This window comes from Triturus cristatus, chromosome 5_2 (assembly GCF_964204655.1).
Source record: "Triturus cristatus chromosome 5_2, aTriCri1.1, whole genome shotgun sequence".
NCBI lineage: Eukaryota > Metazoa > Chordata > Amphibia > Caudata > Salamandridae > Triturus > Triturus cristatus.
The window spans coordinates 277,521,389-277,541,767 of record NC_140588.1 but is presented as its reverse complement, the minus strand read 5'-3'; positions in this window follow the sequence as shown (position 1 = coordinate 277,541,767).

Genomic DNA, 20,379 nt, shown 5'->3' with positions numbered 1-20,379 from the left:
TCTCAACTGGGTTAACAGGTTCACTCCTGTTCTTCGATTCCATTCTGTAACGTGTGAGGCATCCTACAGGTTAGGGTATAAATATAGTCCCATATTAAGTATGATTCCTTATAAACTCAACAGGCAATTCATTTTTACAATGCTTGTTGCTGTGGCTTAGCGAAAAAAACAGATTTAGGCAAATCTATTAAATAGAGAGAGCCACACCACCAGAAAGGTGTAGAGCCGCAACACAGCTTCTACTAAAACACAAAAACATAACCTCCCTTGGTGACAAAAATGAAACATAAGCTAGTAGACTGATTCCCATAGCTAAAGGAAACATATTTTTTTAGAATCTTGACAAATTGTTCTTTAAATTGTGATTCGTGTAAAAACCAGATGCAACATTGCGAGTATTTATTAATGAACCAGTTTTAATTATTTCTTCCATAGATTGAATTCCATGGCGTCGTGTAGTTCGGTCAAAATATTAATATAATTTGATTTCCTTATCAACAGCAGGAGCACGCCACAGCGAACTGCGTAACACATTTTAACTACGTTCCAAGATATATACTGAAGTTAGTTTCCTCTGGTTATCGAATACACTATAGCCAGCATTAACGCATTTTCGAAGATGTTTCGAAGTGCAATACCAAAATCCATGGGGCATATTATCAAGCACGGCGTTAAAATTATCGCCGCTTTAGCGGCAGAAAACTGCCGCTAAAGCGGCGATAATGGGCTTGATAATATGCCCTTGAGAAATCCAATAGAAGCCCATGTTGATACCAGAACATGAATGAATGAATGAATATTTTATTGCTGGTTACTTAAAACCTTAACGTAAAACCTTAGCATATAACAAAGTTGTAAAAAAGATAACAGCATTTAAAAGAAGGCAATAATTAAAATCCGTGGACGTCAAGCAGACTTGCAATTGACTGGGTCTCTAAGTGGTGGAGCCGTCAGCAATAATCGAGTCTGTTTGATGAATTTGCCAAACGAAGCCATATGTTTTACTGTGTTCAATGTGTAAAATTGAGAGATCGCCTCCTTGGCTGTACGGGTGCCCAGTTGTAATAGAATTGGCCGTAGATAGAGACTGCGGGCTGTGCGCAAGGCCGGGCAACAAAATAAAAGATGGGCCAAAGACTCGTGTTTGTAATTACAGAGCCGGCAGCCCTTGATCGCCGTTGTTCTCCGTTTGGTGTTGTATATTTCTTGAAGTGGCAGAGGATGTAATCTGGATGCCAAGATCCTAAGTAAGGCTGCTCTGCACACGGCCTGCGTGAGATGGTGTTTGGAGTTGAACCCTTTTTGTGGCAGGGTTTGACTTTCATGGAGGCCTTTTTTGTCCAACAATTCCAGGTCTAGAGCGCGAGAGAGGATGCAAACTTGTTTTTTAAGTGTGCATTTGATGACGGAGTACATAATGATCTTAGGGTTCCAATTCTCCAAGGCTAATTTGAGCTGGACTGCTCCGGCTGCGAGGGCAGTTGACCATGGGTTCCCAGGTTCGCAGAAGATATGTTTTAAAACTGCCTTCATAGATTTCTCTTGGGCCGCAATAGTAAGAAAGTAGTATTTACAGAGAGAGGCCGTCTCTTCCAGCATTTGATGGTTCAAAGAGAATTCTAGGTGCACCAATGTGTTTCGGGTGCACGCAGGCAGGTGAAACAACCTTTTGTGGGCACTGCAATGAATTTTTTCTAGTTCTTTCGTTAGTTTTCCAGGGAATGCTAATTGAGCGTAAGTGAGAGCGGGCATTAATTTTGCGCGTAGAACTCTTCGGATGGCCGTCGTGGTTGGGCTGTGCAAAGTAGCTTGTAATTTGCAGAGAGCGTAAGTGATGCATTTCCCTTTCATTTGAATTTTGTGCAGTTGAGCACACGGATGCACGGATTCGGTGAGCCAAACGCCCAGGTAGTTGTATTTTTGTGCGCTTTCCAGAGTCACCTGGCCAAGGCTCCATCTTGCTAATTTCTTTTTCAGGTGATGGCCGAAGATGACAACTTTAGATTTGGATTGGTTGGCCACCAGTTTGTGGGCCGCCTTGTAGATTGCCAAGGCCGACAGAGCTTTTTGTAGACCTATTTTGGTGTGGTCTAAAAGTACCAGGTCGTCGGCATATTGGATGAGCTGTATCTTGGTGTCCCCGATCCTCGGCGTGGCCAGTGCTGCTCCTGTCAAGGCTTGGCGGTATACAAATTAAACAAGAGCGGAGCTAAGACGCACCCTTGCTTTAAACCCCGGTCTGTTTTTATTTTCTCTGTTGCTGAGGTATTGGAGAGTTTAATTCTGACCCACGTTTTATGGTATAATGATTGTATAGCTTTCAACAGCGCAGGGTTAATGTTCCAAAGTGCCAGCTTCTTCCAAAGGATTGTTCGGTCTACACCATCGAACGCTGCTGAGTAATCAATAAAGCATGCGAAGAGAGGGAGGCCTTTGCGAATAACTGCTTGATGGGCCAGGTAAGAAAGGGCTATTATGTTATCAATCGTCGATGCCCCAGATCTAAACCCTGTTTGAAAGAATGGTAAGAGACCTTCGGAACTTGCCCAGTGGGTTAACTCTACCAAGATGGAACTGGCGTAGGCCTTGCCCTTGATGTCCAGAAGAGCGATCATGCGATAATTGTTCGGGTTGGATTTTGGGCCTTTCTTATGGATTGGGTGAAGGAGCGACCCTCTCCAGGAGTCTGGCACATCCCCTAGAAGCCGGCATTCTGCATAGAGAAGCGTCAGAGTCGCGGACCAGAATTGTATGTGTGCCCTAAACAGAGAGCCGGGCAAGCCGTTGGGACCCGGGGCTCCGTTGTGTCTGATTTTTTTTAAAATTCTGGTGACTGAAGCTGTCTCAAGGTCAGCTTTGAATTTGGCGAAAGAGTCTGGTTCGCCAGTCCCGGCGTGGTCGTTATTTGAGTGGAGACTATGTTGGTCGTCTTGATATAATATCTGTACGTGACTGATCCAAGAACGTGCATCAAGAGAGTTTTCTCTGTGATTATGACCTTGAGCAAGGGTGTTTAAATAGCTCCAGAACTCTTGGGTTTTACGAGGACTTAACAGATCAAAAATCCGCAGCTATTGAGCATCTAAGTGGTCGCGCTTAGCAGCCCACACCGTTTTTGAGTGATTTTTTGCGGCTGTTTTTAATCGCCTTTTGTCTTGGTCAGAGACGGTTTTTCTGTGTGTTCTACGTAAGGCGTTTAGTTTTCGGGCGCTTTCTTTAATTGCCGTGTTGGTTCCTGGTTTGTGGGGTACATACATTCGGGCACAACCTGCTGAGTTGTCACGGAGCACAAGGGCTAGATCTGGAGCTAATCTGTCCCATTCTTTTATAACACCCCCCGGGTTGGGACTTAATGGCCAGCCTTCCCATGCTTGTTTCCAGACCTCGAACTTGGTGGCCGGCACAGCCCCCCATTTAATTAGTCTCGGAAGGTTGTACAGTTCTTCGCCAGTGGAAGTCCCGAGGCAGATCATCTTAGGGCAGGTTTCCATTGTGAGGTTCAAGGTAATTGTTAGGGCAGCGTGGTCGCTTTCATTGCGTGGGTGAACTATGTAGTTTGACAGTAGAGGTTGTAAATTTTTGCTTAAAATGATATAGTCAATCGTTGTTTGATTGTTGAAAGTGGGGGCTATGGCGGCCATTGGATGAGTTTTTAAATAGACCACATGAGCAGTGGCCAAGTTATATGATTTAATTAAAGCATTGAAGACGTTTGTTGCCCCGGAGGGATGGCTTTGGATGGCCCCTATGTTGTGAGTGTTAAAGTCCCCAAGGATGATGGAGTCCAGTAGGGGGTATTGCAGAAGTAAGGCTTCTAGCTGGCTCGTCAGCTGTGACCTGGAGTCCGTGGCCCCCTGCCCATGGGGGTTATAATATACGCTGATTAAGAGTATGGGAAGTGGGCCATTGGACGAGTGAAGCCCTTTCAGGATGCCCGCCAGGAACAAATGTGAGGTAAAAGGTGTTTCAGTGAATTCGATTCGCAACGAGTGCTTGATGTAAATCGTTATCCCTCCTAAGGGTCTTTCGAATATGTTGGCTTTTATAGCTGGTTTGCAAAATTCGGCGTACCCCCTTAAGGATATGGGTTTGACTGCCCAGGTTTCTTGGGTGCAGATTATGTCGGCGCCTTCTAGAAAGTCCACTGCCGCTTGATTTTGAGTTAATTTGCTTATCCCTGCAACGTTCCAGGACATGATGTTTAAACTGCTAATGGTCGGTGGTCGTGAAGAGTGTTTTTTGGGGGGGCGACTATTAGGTGCTGGGGTTTAAAACATGCGGCAACCAAGACCAGTCTTTGTTGATATTTCCCGTTACGCAGCAGAAACGTTTGCCCTGACCCAATTTAGTTTTTAATACCAGAACATGGGTTTCTATGGGAATTCTCAAGGGCATATTATCAAGCCCGTTATCGCCACTTTAGCAGCAGTTTTCTGTCGCTAAAGCGGCGATAATTTTAACTCCGTTTCTTGATAATATGCCCCACATTTTTTATAATTCTAAAAATGGATTCCTAATTTATAGTGAGGCACTGCAAAACAAGGGCACAACTGTTTCTCGGTTTTTGTTCGAGAGTAAAGTCAAGTAGATCACCGGCTCGACATCCTCATGACAAAGAAAATTCATACACTTGCCAAAATGTGTTGTATTATCTAAATATTTTTTTTTAATTTAGAACTGGAAATTTGTAATGTCGGTCTTCGTTAGAATCTGCCATTCATCAGCCCCCATTAAATAGCTGGAGCATGTATGCCACTTGTTTATGATAAGACAAAGGGGTGTGGACAGGAACAACATGAGTCCTGTTGCAAATGTTGATATCTTAGAGTGATTTATTGTCTCTGGAATTGTAGATTCAGAAGGACGCTTGAAGCAGATACAATAACTTGAGGAAGTAAGGTGAAACGGTGCTACGGAAGCTGGCTGTGTTGATTTCCATAGGATGTTGTAGCTGAAGGATTGGTCAAGAATAAAGTTTATTGTTTGCCCAAGACCCAAGATTATAGCCAGATTGTCATCGTGGTCTGTGCCCCCAATGTAAATCTTCTTCCTGTGTATTGCTGTTGCCCAAGGGCCAGTCCTGCCTCCACTCAAATAATTTATGAGCGAGCACCAGGGATTTCTGAAAGAGAAAAATGCCACATGGATAGGAAAATATGCCTACAACATATGCAGTAACGATGGATTTGACTGCATACATATATAATAACAAGCATTCACAAAGCCAAAAGGTCTCATTTTAAAGAGCAAGCACTCATAAACTGCATTTATCCATGCCTATTTCTGCATGTACTAGGACATTAGAGGCAGATTTATAAAAGAGATGCTTAGCACAGTGCCCCTATAGAAGAACAGAGCAGCCAATGTGCGATTAAAAAATCCCAAGTCAATGGAATTGTGCTAGATGACTCCCACAGACAATCTAGTTTATGAATCATTCTTTGTAACCCAGGGGGCTTCTGACCAGCAGTAGGATGCCGGCAGTGTTAGAAGTGGGGGGGAACGGAAGGGCACGGCGTGCCCTTACTTTTAAAAATTATGCTAGTCCGTTCCCCTACTTCTTGATTTAAAAAAAGCGTCCCGGGACTGCCCTAATTCCCGGTTCTAGTAAGGGCTTGAAGGCAGGCGCGAAACGCCATGGGGCTCAAAGTGCTTCAAAGCCCCCCCACCTCCCCCGTCGTGTGTCACAGACAGTTTTTGAGATTATCGCAGCCTTACCTGAGTACTTCACAGGTCTTTAAAAGACCATTTACATGTTAACGAGGCTTTGTTTATTTTTTCACCCCTTCATCTCCAACAGGGGCATGGCGAAAGGCGACAAATCCTTTCTTTGGCCGCGGTAACCTTTGCCGACTGTCCTCTGTGCTGCGTGGATATTTCTTTTTCTATGCAGCGCAGGAGAAAAGAAGTTTGTTTATTTTAATTCACCTTTCCCAACCCCTGCAGCTGCTTATCACTTCAGGCTGCGACACTAAGATTGACTAATGGAGTAGGTAGGAGAATGTGTCACTATTTGTTTTTCTTTTTAAATCTGCACAGGCGCAGCAGGACATGTACTTCGTGTGTGCTTCATTTAATCCGTTTTTATCATTATCATGGCTGATGCAGGACATCAATAGGACAATAATAAGATGCCCAGATAACGCTGGGGATTAATGATCCTGCTGGAGAGCAATCATTTCTCTGTTAGTAGTTAAGTGCAGATGAACTGTATTTTATGTGGAAGCTCAGTGGGTTACTGTCATTGTGACAGAGATCCTTGTGTTACTTGCAGTTCAGAAGTTACAATCCTAACATCGGACAGTGACCAATGAACTGTCATCAAAGAGCTGTATGCAAACCTGAATGATATAGTTAGAACTTCGCGTTTTTTGTTTTGTAATATAGTTAGAACTTCCCCAGTCTTTCATTATTCTAATGTTGCTAAAATTAGTATCTTTGGGCAGATATACATTTTTATCAGTAAAGCCAACCCCTAACCACTGGAGTACTCTTTAAATCTTGAGTTTGTGCTTCTCCAGACCAAACCCTCTTAAAATAACTGCCCACCAGTATGGATGACATGTGATTCTTACACCTTGTAATCCTCATTGGCTTATGTGACATTCCCTGTAGGCTGATTTACATACTTGTATGATTCGTTGTCTCTGTATAATGTGTGCGTGGTGTAAAGTACTGACACACACTACACTGATATGAGTAGCGCTACACAACAAATGAAATGCATATGAGAGAGGGGCTACATAAAGATGAGGGGCACTGTTGGAGGGTGGCAGTGAGGGAATCCGAGGAGGAGGTAGTGGGAGTGGCTATGGAGCGATGAGGGGCACTGTTGGAGGGTGGCAGTGAGGGAATCCGAGGAAGAGGTCATGGGGGGGAGGGGGGAGCTAGGGAGAGATGAGGGGCACTGCTGGAGGATGGTAGTGAGGGATTCTGAGGAGAAGGTCATGAGGGGGAGGGGCTACAGCAAAATGAGGGGCACTGGTGGAGGGTGGCAGTGAGGGAATCCGAGGAGGAGGTCATGAGGGGGCGGGGCTATGGGGAGATGAGGAGCACTTGTGGCGTATGGCAGTGATTATTGGTGTGGCGCCAAAAAAGACTTTCGCATCAGCGCTAAAGCCGGCCTTGTCATGGCCTTTCTGTTTTGGTTTATTTAATTAGCAGTCGGGTCATAAGGGCTACTGTGGTACATACTTTAAAGTGTGTGCTAATTATATTTACTGCTATATTCAATGTTTTAAGTTTGAAGGTGATTTTACTAATGTTTTTACCGGGAAAAATGAAAGTGGAGCCCGATGGTGCCTGATATGGGGCTGGGGCCCAAGGACAGCTGTGAGATAAGGTGCACTGGAGAGGAGTAGTGGATAATCAAGCCTGTAAGGGAGTGTGTTGCAGAGTCTGGGGTCAGGTGGAGGTAGCAATGAAGAGGGATCCTCCATGAAGGCTCGAACAGAGGGAGCCCAAGTAGTGTCACTTGCCTGATACTACCACCTCAGAAACCTCCTCTTCCCATCAAAGGAAAATTACATAGAAAAAACAGTTTTTGAGAGTGATAATATTTAGAAAGAGATTTGGAAAAGAGTGCGATTTACTGGGCCTTGTAAGACTAAGAAGAGATAAAGGAGGGCCGGAGGGTGTTGCTACTCCCAAGATAATTTTGAAAAAAAGAACTATAGGGTCAAATACTGCTTTTTATTTTCAACACCCCATTTTTACACAAATTCTCTCAAAAGCCATTACTGTGCCAAGACAACATCCCCAGGAGTTGACCACATTTTTTTTCAAGATGCACAATATGTTCCTCCCATAAGTAAATATTTACCTCCACTTTGCCAAGGCCTGTGTTTTGTCCTGCTTGCTCACATGTTATCTTACTCAGGCTCACTACCCCCATTATTCATTCTCATTCACTTTCCCTTTTACTCAAAATTGCTCACTTGCACTCACTCTTCAGCATTCGGTATCACATTCTCACTCACTCAGTCTCACCACTTTTTCCTACTCTGATTACCTCATTCTAACTTACAGTTTCACTTACTCTACGTGACTCCTTCTCACTCACTTTCTCTCACTTTCATCGACATACACTCTTTCACTCATGCTCAGTTACATTCAGGCACTCAATCATTCACACCCACATTTACTTACTCGCACTCATTCTTCTTTGCAGGACACTTGAATACATATGTGCTATACTATGTTTGAGCAGCTAGCTGGCTGACATGAATAAGAATTATTTATTTATTTATCTCACTTGTAAAGCGCACTCTCACCTAACAGGCATCCTGGCGCTGACAATCAAGAGTGCACAATTTGTGGATAAGAAGGAGCCCTTGTGGGTTTCCGTGAGTCAGATCAGATTCTCTTGAAGAGTTCCTTTGTCTCTGAGCCCTGCTTAACACATGTGTACAGGAGGAGCCCTATATTCATGTCCTCAATGTTTGAGACAAAAAATACTCATTGATTTCTGAACGAGAGTAAAAGCGTTAAGGTAACATGTCGTTCCTGCTTATATTTTGCATGCTTTACATAATCCTGCATTCCCTATGAGTATTTGCTTTTCCCAGAATGTTGTTAATTTTTTTCAGGCACTGCATAATTTGAAATGAGTCACATCCAGGTGCTTATAATGGGGCAGAATTGGGTTGTAGGTGAAGACAGTGCGAGTTTCACTCAGTGGGGCAGAAGGGTGTTCGGTGGGGATAGGATGTGGCATTATGGCCAGAGCTACCAAATTTGGAACTGGGGAACCTGGTTCAGCCTTCATGCCTTGTTCATCAGACCACTCCTGAGGGAGCACCCATGATAGACTTTAGAAGGCCCCACTAGACCTTAGAAGCCCTGGTCTCTTAGCACCAGCAGGTGAACCCTACCGGTGGCCAGTTGGGTAAACTTGAAACCCTGTCCACCACAATTCATACCCAGGTTCACCACCAGTCTTTCGGGCAGGTCTACAAAGCAGCACACCCTAGAGCAGCAGTGGCTTTGTCACACAGTAGTTTTCCTGCAATAATAAAAAGTCTCCCACACAACCCCCACGGTTTTTGACGCATTCATAGATTTACAAGGACTTGTAATCCTGGGAATGCGGCAAAATCTTGCGCTGCCCCAGAGGAGGCATAACTAGGAGAAATATCTTTATTTCTCCTTGCTTTTTCCTCTTTCAAACTGTGCTTTATTCTGCAGCCCACATAGAAAGATGAAAAAGCCTCTCAAGATTGTTTTTGTACAGGAAGGTGCCCCAAAAACAATCCTGCATGCAAAGGAGGCACCCTTGCACCATGGGGCAAGTGTGCCTGCGTTGAAGCTAGGCTGTCGAAATGGCGCCAGTGCAGGGGGAAAAGACCGGAATGCACCATATTGGATAAATACGGCACATTCCCGCCCTTTCCCTGTGACGCAGGGCAGCGCAGCAAAGTAACTTGCTGTGCTGCCCTGCGCCACCATTCCCATAAATATGTCCCTAAGCTCACAAATAGTAAATTGACCACACTAATTATCTGTGTAAGAGCATGTATTGATAAACACAATGAGCCACTGACCTTTTTCTTGGACCTTGTTGAGTTGCCAAGCACAGCAGCAAATCTAATCTTAGATGCCTTACTTGCATGCTTAGAGAGACACGGTTTTACTGATGAGTATTTAAAAAGTCATTTGGTTCAGCTTGTAACAGATGGTGCTTCCAATATGATAGGTAGGAAATTCGGTGTGGCAACTCTTCTGAAACTGAAATATCCACAGTTGAGTGTATGGCACTGTGCTAACCACAAGCTGGAGCTTGCTGTGGGTGATGTTTGTAAAGAAGTCGCAGGCATTAATCAGCTCAAATTTTTTTTGATAAACTACATACCACCTACCATGCCTCTCCGAAAAATCAGAGAGAGCTTGGGGAATGTGCTCTGGAGGTAGAAGTAAGACTTCTGGCAATTGGAAAGGTGCTAGATGTACGTTGGGTGTTCTCAAGTGAAAGATCTGTGAGAGTTGTTTGGAATAACTACAAGGGACTTATTAAACATTTTATGGAATCTTCCGAAGACTCAACGAGGAGTGACATTGAGCAGAGGAAATATGCTGGTTTAAACCGTTTATTAACCTCCCTGGTGTTTGTTGAAAATATGGGCATTTTATATGATGCTCTCACAGAATTGGGTGACCTATCCAGAAGGCTGCAGCGGCGTGATATGACCATATGTGAGGCCGATCGTTCAATACAGATGCAGATTTTAGTGTTTGAATCAATGGCTGATGCACCTGGGCCCTTTGTTTGCTACAACTGCATTAGATGCTGCTGAACGGATGCAGTTTGCTGGTGTAGGACTGCAACAGGACAAAGGCTGTGTTAGCATCAATAGGGCACAGTTCTTTAGGAGCTTAGCAAATAACCTGCGAAAACGGATGAAAATGTCTAATGCATCAAATGTTTCTAGATGCACAACCACAAACAATGATGAAATAGAATACAAAGAGTTAGAACATAGAATGAAACTCCTACAACCAGTTTATTGGCCAGATCCAGTAGACATCTTATACGGTGAGGGAGAATTACAAAACCTTTGTAGCAGGTTGCATGTATTTGATACCAGGCAGTACATCCTTGGTTTCAGAGAGTACAAACAAAATAAAAATTGCATCTCTGAAAGCCTGAAACCATTAATGCACATTATAAACACCTTTTGTACCTCAACTGCTGAATGTGAACGGGGCTTTAGTGTAATGAATGATGTGCTCACACCACTGCGGAACAGAATATCAATCAATCTTCTGTCTTCTACAATGTTCATAAATATCGTGGGGCCACCTGTCATAGAATTTAAACCTGAATTTTATGTTCAGAAATGATTAGAAAAAGGGAGGAGAAGTGCAGATGTAAGAAACTGCATGGCTCGGAGACAAATGGCTTATGATTCCACTTATAAGCGTATTTGGAATATTCTGTGATTGGAAACATGTCCCACATTGTAAATGAATTAAATATAAACAACTTATATATTAAACCTCAAATAAACATGTTTATTGATTCTTTGAATTAAATAACGTTATAAGCTGTAACTGGTCAGTGAAATGCCAAACGTTCAAAAATTGGTATGTTTTGCTATTTCTAGCCACACCTCCGACTCCACCCACTAATCCAATCCTTGGGTTATTCCCGCCCCCTGAGTCTCCGCCCACAGTTCCCCTACTTTTTTTCCCCACTTCGACCACTGGATGCCGGTCTGGTGAACAGATGCTATCTGCAAAGTTTCAAATCAAATCAAATCGGGTGTTTGTTAAGCGCGACTACTCACCTGTAAGTGTCTCAAGGCGCTGGGGTGTGTGTGTGAGGGGGGGGTCGCAGGTTCCAGTCCATCAAGGAGGGGGTCTGTTGAAGAGCCAGGTTTTGAGGTTTCTTGCGAAGATGGGGAGCGATGTTATCTGTCTGAGGTGGAGCGGAAGGTCGTTCCAGGCTCTGGCTGTGCGGAAGGAGAAGGAGCGGCCTCCCGATCTGGTCTTTCTGGTGCGGGGGACCACGGCATAGGGGAGCTGGGCTGATCGTAGGGTCCTTTAGGATGCGTGGAATTTGAGTCGGCTATTCAGGTATGCTGGTCCAGTGTCATGGAGGACCTTGTGAGCGTGGGTTAGCATCTTGAAGGCGAATCTAGCTTTGATGGGGAGCCAGTGGAGTGTGCGCAGGAGCTGGGAGATGTGGCAGTGTCTTGGCAAGTTGAGGACCAGTCTTGCGGAGGCATTTTGGATGTTCTGTAGCTTGTGGGTGAGATTTTTGTTTATTCTGGCATAGAGTGCTTTGCCGTAGTCGAGCCTGCTGGTGACCAGGGCGTCAGTGACGAACTTTCTGTGTTCGAGGGGGATCCATTTGAAGGTCTTACGTAGTAGCCGGAGGATGTGGAAGCAGGAGGCTGAGACGGAGTTGATCTGGTGGTCCATTTTGAGCTCTGAGTCCAGGATGTTTCCCAGGTTGCGTGTGTGGTCCGTGGGGGTGGGCAAGCTTCCAAAGGCGGGGGGCCACCAGATGTCGTTCCAGGCGTCTGGGTTTGGGCCCATGATGAGTACTTCCGTTTTGTTGGTGTCTAGTTGTAGGCAGCTGTTTTTCATCCATTTGGCGACAGCTTCCATGCCTTCTCGAAAGTTGTGTCTGGCGGTGTTGGGTTCATTGGATAGGGAGAGGATGAGTTGGGTGTCGTCTGCGTATGACACAATGTTGAGTCCGTAGGTTCTGATGATGGGGGCGAGCGGAGCCATGTAGACGTTGAAGAGCATAGGGCTGAGGGAGGACCCCTGGGGGACTCCGCAGGTGGTAGGTGTAGGGTCCGAGTGGAAAGGGGGGAGTCTGACCCGCTGCGTTCTGCCGGAGAGGAAGGAGCGGATCCAGTCGAGGGCCTTGTCTGGGATCCCTGCGTCATGGAGTCTGCGTGCGGTGAGAGACTGTGTTGAACGCCGCTAAGAGGTCGAGGAGGATGAGGGCTGCTGTGTCTCCTTTGTCCAGTAAGGTACGGTCGTCGTCTGTTGCGGCGAAGAGGGCAATTTCCGTACTGTGTTTTTTTCTGAAGCCGGATTGGGAGGAGTCGAGGATGTTGTGCTCTTCGGTGAATGTGGCGAGTTGGCTGTTGATGGCTTTCTCAATTACTTTCGCTGGGAATGGGAGCAGAGAGATGGGTCTGTAGTTTTTGAGGTCGGTGGGGTCCGCCGAGGGTTACTTCAGGAGGGGGTTGACCTCAGCGTGTTTCCAGTCATCAGGGAACGAGGCGGTTGCCAGGGAGTGGTTGATGGTGTGGCAGAGCATGGGTGCGATGGTGTCAGCAGCTCTGTTGAAAATGTGGTGGGGGCAGGGGTCCGTGGGGGCCCTGGAGTGGATTGACTTCATTGACTTCAGTGTGTCTTCAGTGGTGAGGGCTGTCCAGTTGTCGATCGCTGGCTTCAGGGTGTCGGGGGTGGTTGGAGAGGGTTCAATGTGTTGGTTGTCTTCGTCGAAGTTGTCGTAGATGCTCTTGATTTTGTGGTGAAAAAAGGTGCTGAGTTTGTCGCAGAGGTCTTGTGAGGGAGGGATGTCGGTGGACTCGCTGGTGGGTTGGCCGAACTCCTTGATGATGTTGAAGAGTTAGTTGCTGTTGTGTACATGAGTGGAGATTCTGTCTTCAATCACTTTTTTCCTCGTTTTTCTGATGAGTTGATGGTGGGCGTTAGTGGCGGCTCTGAAGTTGTTGTCGGCTTCTGTGGATTTGGTGTTCCTCCAGGCCTTTTCGAGGCGGCGGCAAGTGCGTCTGGACTCTCGAAGTTCGGTGGTGAACCATCTAGCTTTCTTGGTGTGGGTGTTGTTGTTTTTCTTGAGGGCGGCTACGGTGTTGGGGTTGTCGGAGATCCATCTGTGCATGGTTCTGGCTGCGGTGTTGGTATCGTCGTTTTCCGCAATGGTTGGGGTGGAGTTGCTGAGTGATGAGGTTAGCTGGTCGTCTGTGATTCTGGTCCAGTTTCTTCGTGGGAGCAGGTGCTGGTGTCTGTGGATGGTGGGTATTCTGAAGGTGAAGTGGACGCATCAATGGTCAGTCCATGGGAGTTTGGTGGTGTGGCTGAAGGTGATGGAGTTTCCTGTTGTGAAGAGGGGGTCAAGGGTGTGTCCTGCTGAGTGCATTGGTTTGGTCACGATCTGATGGAGTCCAATGTTGTGGCGGTTGTCCAGGAGGGATGTGGTGCTGGGGTCCAGTTGGTTGTAGAGGTGGAAGTTGAAGTCTCCCAGTAGGGTGTAGTGGGTGGACACGATGGCATGCGGGGAGATGATGTCCGTGATGGAGTTGGCGAAAAGTCTGCGGGGTCCAGTGGGCCGGTAGATGAGGGTTCCTCGGAGGGTGGAGGTAGGGCTGGCCAGTTTCTTGAAGTGAATGTGTTCCATCAGGTCTGTGGGCTCGTCTGGGAGTGTGCTCAGGCGGAGGGTGGATTTGTGGACGATGGCGATTTCTCCTTCCGGGCGGGTGGGGCAGTCCTTCCTGGAGATCTTGTATCCTTGGGGAACGGGAATGGCAATGGCGATTTCCAGTCCCGAGGTGGTGTTGGTCCAGGTTTCGATAAAGAATGCTACGTCCTGGGTAGTGCTGTCGAGGAGGTCCCAGATTTCAGTGGCATGTTTGTGGAGGGATCAGACGTTGAGGAGCATGCGTTGCAGGGTCTTTGGTTCGGATGTGTTCTTGCAGGGGGATTGCGCTGGGTCAGTGGTCTTGGCGGTGCTGCAGGTGTGCCGGCAGCAGTGACAGCTGAAGGGTCCGTGGGTGTCGGCTGGTGATGCTAGCTTGCAGTTGTTGTTGCAGCCTGGGTTGAGAGCATGGAGTGCCGCTGGGTCGTAGCGTTGGTGGTGCAGAGATCGAGGGTTCCTGGCACTGGTCGCAGTCGGGTCACGGATGGGCGCAGACGAGCTTGCCTTTGGTGCCCCGGCCGCTGGACAGCTAGGAGGCGGGAGCGGGGAGGGGAGCTGGATTGGGCCGTACGCACTGATCGTGCTTGGGGGAGGGGTCGCGGGGGCAGCAGCGGCGGGAAGAAATGGGCTGAAAAAGGCAAAAAGAGAGATAAAAGTGCGAATAAGGCAGCAAAAGTGCAAGAAAGAGTGGCGGAAAGACACAAAGGACACAGGAGAGTGAAAGGGGGAGATTGACATGAGGGTAAAAAACGAGTGAAAAACAGAGGAAAGAAACAGAAGGGGAGTGAAGGGGAAGCTTGAATTGAGGGGAAAAGGACAGAAAAAGTGCAAGTAAGAGTGGAGGAAAGACACAGAGGACACAGGAGAGTGAAAGGGGATGAGTGAGATGAGGGTAAAAAATGAGTAAAAAGCAGAGGAAAGACACACAAGGAGAGTGAAGGGGGGAGTTTGAAATGAGGGGAAAACTACAGAAAATGGAGGAAAGACCCAGAAGGAGAGTGAAGGGGGGAGATAGAAGTGAGGGAAAAAACGAGTGAAAATGGAGAGAAAAAGTGGAGAAAGAGAATGGAGACAGAGGTCCACTGGACCACCAGGGATGAGGCGCAGGTGAAACCTGCGGGTGGAGTATGGCCTCGAACACCAACACTCAAGAGTGCAGGGGCTTAGGGGAAGGTCTCACTTAATAGTGGAGCTGCGAGGGAGGGAGAGCAATTTCACTGACAATGAGTCAGTGGTTTGTATTCTGGTATGTCATGGAGGTATGTACATGCGCAGTTGGGTATAGAAAATCTATACATACCTGTCAATAGTTTGGTCCTCGATATTCTGTCAGGATAATCTTACCTTCCACAATATTCTGGGACCACAGCACAGGCAAATAACTGGCCATTTATGGATACAGGCTAAATTGACATCATGAAAGGATGCAGATTCCCATTTTGTACAATCTGTTGGCATTGAAGAAAAATCAATCAGGAGGCTTAAAAAAGAAATGATTTACCCCGGCAGCAATGAAGAGATACCAGCTGGAGCTTTAAAAAAAGAGAAGAAATGGTCAGGCCTAGTGTTGCATAAAAAAGCTATGATCTTGCAAGACTTAGTTGCAGCCATCTTTTGTAAAGTCCAAATGCCATTAGAAGGCCATATGTGGAGTTAGGTATAGACAATCTATGCACACCTGTCAACATTGCCAGCTGCCTCTGTCTCTAAATGATGCCAGAGAAATGGCTGTCATTCCACATCGAATAAGGGTTATATGCAGAAAAATATAAGGGCCGTCCTCCCTGAACTAAAACCTATATAAAATATAGAACTTATTTAGTTTTTCAATAAACATTTATTTTGAGGAGCGGATGCCCTCTAATATTTGGCTCAAATCCCCAGGTTTCAAGGGATGGAAACATGAATGTCAAAACTTTGGAGTAAATTTTCACTCGGAAATGATTAATAGGCAAAAGTGGTAAATTTGCACATATAGATGTATACATTTGTAATTTTACCTTTGTGAATAGCCTCCCTCACGTCTGAGAGAAAGTTGCTATTTGAAATAAAACAAAACTATTTGCACTAACTTTTGTCCCTCCTGACTTCTACACTACAGATATTCAACCATAAAATTACTCCAAAATGAAAAACTAGCAGACCCCCTTCCCGGGCTGATTTTGGCCCCAGGGATCGCAGCTCCCGGGGCCCTGTCATATTGCAAAGGGGAGGGGAAATGAAGCCCTCTTCCCTGGGCCAATTTTGGGCCCTGGAACCCCATCACCTCGGGCCCGGCCATAGTGTAAAGGGGTGAGGTCACAAAGCCCCCTTCCCTGGGCCAGTATTGGCCGCAGGGACCCCATCGGGAAGGGCACACAACACACCTCCCCGGGCCAATTACGGGCCTGCAAACCCCATCTCCCATGGCCCTGCCATATTGTAAAGGGGAAGGGGAGCATGCAGACACCCTCATCAGGCCAATTTGGCCCCGGGGCCCCATCCACCAGAGCCTGGCCAATTACTAGAGGGTAAGAGGGGCCACGTGGCCTCTGTTACCAGGCCAATTTTGGCTTGGGCAAGAAAGGGTAGGTGTCCTGGATCCCACCCAAGGTGCCCACTGCATCGTCCCCAAGACCCAGCGAGGCCCCAGCTGGCTCCCGCATCCCGCAGAGCTGGCATTGCTCTCACCCACAGGAAGAAGCTTAAAATGCTGTTCCCTCTAGGAGGAAGCAATCTTCATAACTATTTCCCTGCTCGCATTACTGCGTGCAGGGAAACAGATCTGAAGTCCGCTCCCAGCTGACAGGAGTATTTTTAAAACTACTGCCAGCTGAGTGCAGACTTTGTGTTTGCTCTTGCTTGGCGGGAGCTTTGAAAGTGGGCCTACCAAGCGACAGAAAACACAGGTTTCCATGCCCACACATCACTACTGCAATTTCTTGGGGAAACTGTAATGCATCCAACAATTCTTTCAGATATTCCGTATTTGTAATGGGGAAGCCTTAAAATGTTATAAATCTCGCTTGTGACCAGAACTGTCCAAAATCATAGATCACACCAAAGTCATATTGACTATCTGTAGATATAGTCACTCCCATTTGCGCTGCAAAGCAACATGCTTTCGCAGGGCAATCTGTTCTGCCACTTGCGCAGATGTAACACTTCGAAGCCATGAAGATTCGATGACTTCATGAATTTCACAAACCACATAGGCTGCTTTCAGAATTCCCTCATTGCTTCTTAAACATGACCCTGTCCATAAAGGTTATATGATTGGGGTCATCAAGAGACTCATCTTTTATATCATATTTTGTGAGTCGGCTGTTTGTCAAATGCCATGTCTTAGTTTGGGTGAGTGATATTTCCACTGAGTGGGGAATCATCACTGTAAGAGGATGTCCCATCACTATGCTCTCTCTGTACTGACACCAATGGGTGGAACTGCTTTAAGGTAGCTGGGCAGTCCTGTGGTGATGGGATCAAGAGTAGTCAAAGAATATGCCAAAGGTCTTTGTGAATCTCCATGCATCTGAGTAGGCACTGAGAGAGTGCAGCCCTCCCACTCACTGCAAAATAATGTGAACATCTTTTGTAATTAAGCATTCCTAGTGCTGGAGCATGACAGAGACATTCTCTCAGCTCTAGGAAAGCTTTCACGCTGTTGTTGTCCCATGGAAGAGGATCAGGCACATCTTTGTGTGTCAGCCTCTGTAAAGGCTTGGCCACTAGGGAAACATTTGGTATCCACTGTCTACAGTAGCCAAACATTCCAAAGAACATTCTGAATTCTCTCAGAGTTCTTGGCAGATTCATTGCCAAAATAGTTTCCACTCCTTCTTGTGACACCTTTCTTTTTCCTTTCTCAATTATGTGTCCCAAATACTGAACTTTCTTTTAGCAATATTGCAGCTTGTTCTGAGAGACATTATGTCCATTCTCTGCGTAATGGTTTAATAATGTAATGTTCATACACCACTTATTCACAAACACAACAATAAGACACATTTTCAACAAAGACAATAACTATGCATGACCCTATTGATACTCACACTTTCATCACAGCCACCGCCTTCGAAACCGCAACTGGATCAATCTTGAAGTTTGGGCTTTGGGCTTAAGGACATAGGTATTTCTAAACTAATTATTATTACTGTTCTTGTCTTGTGACATGAACCGTACTTTGCAGCCAAGTGCTGGCGCTTAGGGTTTGACTCCTCACTTACTCAGCCACATGAATCCTACACACTTTAGGCCGATGTATCTTTGATGTCAGCTGAGTTGTTAGGGTTAAATCTCAATATGAATCACTATCAATTATCATTACTATAGCTCTGTCAATACAGAGGGCCCGATTCACAGAACTAACTTAAGACAAAATCCTAAACTTACTACCATTTTGGTATTCACAGAAGGCACTTACTCATTTTGGTATTCACAGAAGGCACTTACTCATTTCGGTATTCACAGAAGTTAGGAGTCCTAACTTTAGGACTCCTAAATGCCTTCTGTGAATACCGAAAGTCTTAAAATTAGGATTTTTCGCAGTTTAGTAATAGTATAGTTAGGACTCCTAACTTTAGGACTCCTAAATGCCTTCTGTGAATACCGAAATTCTTAAAATTAGGATTTTTCTCAATTTAGTAGTCCTAAGTTTAGATTTAGGACTACTAAATTGAGAAAAATCCTAATTTTAAGAATTTCGGTATTCACAGAAGGCATTTAGGAGTCCTAAAGTTAGGAGTCCTAACTATACTACTACTTAACTGAGAAAAATCCTAATTTTAAGGCTTTCGGTAGTCACAGAAAGCATTTAGGAGTCCTAAAGTCAGGAGTCCTAAACTTAGGACTACTAAATTGAGAAAAATCCTAATTTTAAGAATTTCGGTATTCACAGAAGGCATTTAGGAGTCCTAAAGTTAGGAGTCCTAACTATACTACTACTAAACTGAGAAAAATCCAAATTTTAAGACTTTCGGTATTCACAGAAGGCATTTAGAAGTCCTAAAGTTAGGACTCCTAACTTCTGTGAATACCGAAATGAGTAAGTGCCTTCTGTGAATACCAAAATGAGTAAGTGCCTTCTGTGAATACCAAAATGGTAGTAAGTTTAGGATTTTGTCTTAAGTTAGTTCTGTGAATCGGGCCCAGAGAGTTTGGTTGAGTGGAAGGGTGTTATTATCAATCTTTTGGCCATTCATTATTTTTTATTCAAAACTTATTCTTGGAAAATCATCAGTAAAGGTTAACAGCCAATCAATCAATATTTAGTAATAAGGTGAATCAATTCAGCAATTCAAAATAGGCATTTGTGTAATGTAAGCCAAGCACATTCCATTAAGAAACATCCAAATTCTAAACTAAATCATGGTAAATATGAAAAGGGTAAAAGTTGCCAGTTCAGAAACCCTTGAGGAGTTTCTTCTTACAGAATCAAGCATAAGCATAAAGCTCTATCAGAATAGACTAGAGATCTTCTCAGCTCAAATATTAGCAAATCAAGAAACAACTAAGACTTCTCATAAAGAGATGTCTAGGAAACTCAGTACAGAGTCTCCTCTCAGAGAGTCAGGACGGACGAATCATAATGAGATGCTGCTCTCAGTTTAAGGGCTGGAAAATGGGGTCTTTTAACGGTAGGAGCATCAGCTCTCATGGAATCTGCTGCCTAGTCTAGGAACACGCACTAATATAAACATGTGTTTTTGATGTTGTAACATTAATACTCTTTCTTCCTCATGTTGACCAATAAGATTTCAACACACTCCTGGGAACAGGACTACTCCCCATCTTCTTAGTAGAGTACAATCATCTTTCAACCATGTGTCCTTGAATGTTACAGGCACATCCTTTCTTGTTTGTAATATCATCTTCCCATCAATCATCCACCCTATCTTCTAGTCTGTGGTGAGAACTTCCCTATCAGTCATTTCAATTCAAAAAATGTCGATTCACTAACTAATAAACATTAGCTTCCAAACCTGCAACATCTGCAGCAAAGAGAAGCAAAACAATTAGCACAACCGTTGTTTAAAGAGAAAAACAAGCATTTCATTATTAATGGGCCTTCAAGTTACAAAAATTGTGTTTTTACACACGCTAAATTTAGATTTTCTTTTTCATTACTAAGTTACAGGCCTGTGGATTTCAGGTGTGGTTGCCTACTAAAATATTTTTCTAAATATTCTTTATTTTTAAACATAAATTCTGCACATTTCATATTTAATAAAACATTTAGCAAATTTAATAAACTTGTGTTAGCAGTTTTAGATGACTTTTTGGATATTGAAAAAATCCAGCAGCACAAAGAGAACTCCACGGGGCCGGATTCTATTGCTGAACAGGATTTGCTGCTGTAAAGAAGAACGTAGCGGGAGCTACTGCAAAGTCAGGCCAAATGACAGTACACATTGGGAGGTAGGTCCTGGCCTTCTATAGGTTCTTCTGGCCCTTTTTGGATAAAGCAGCAGGAGCAGCACCTCTAACAGTACCTGCAAGGG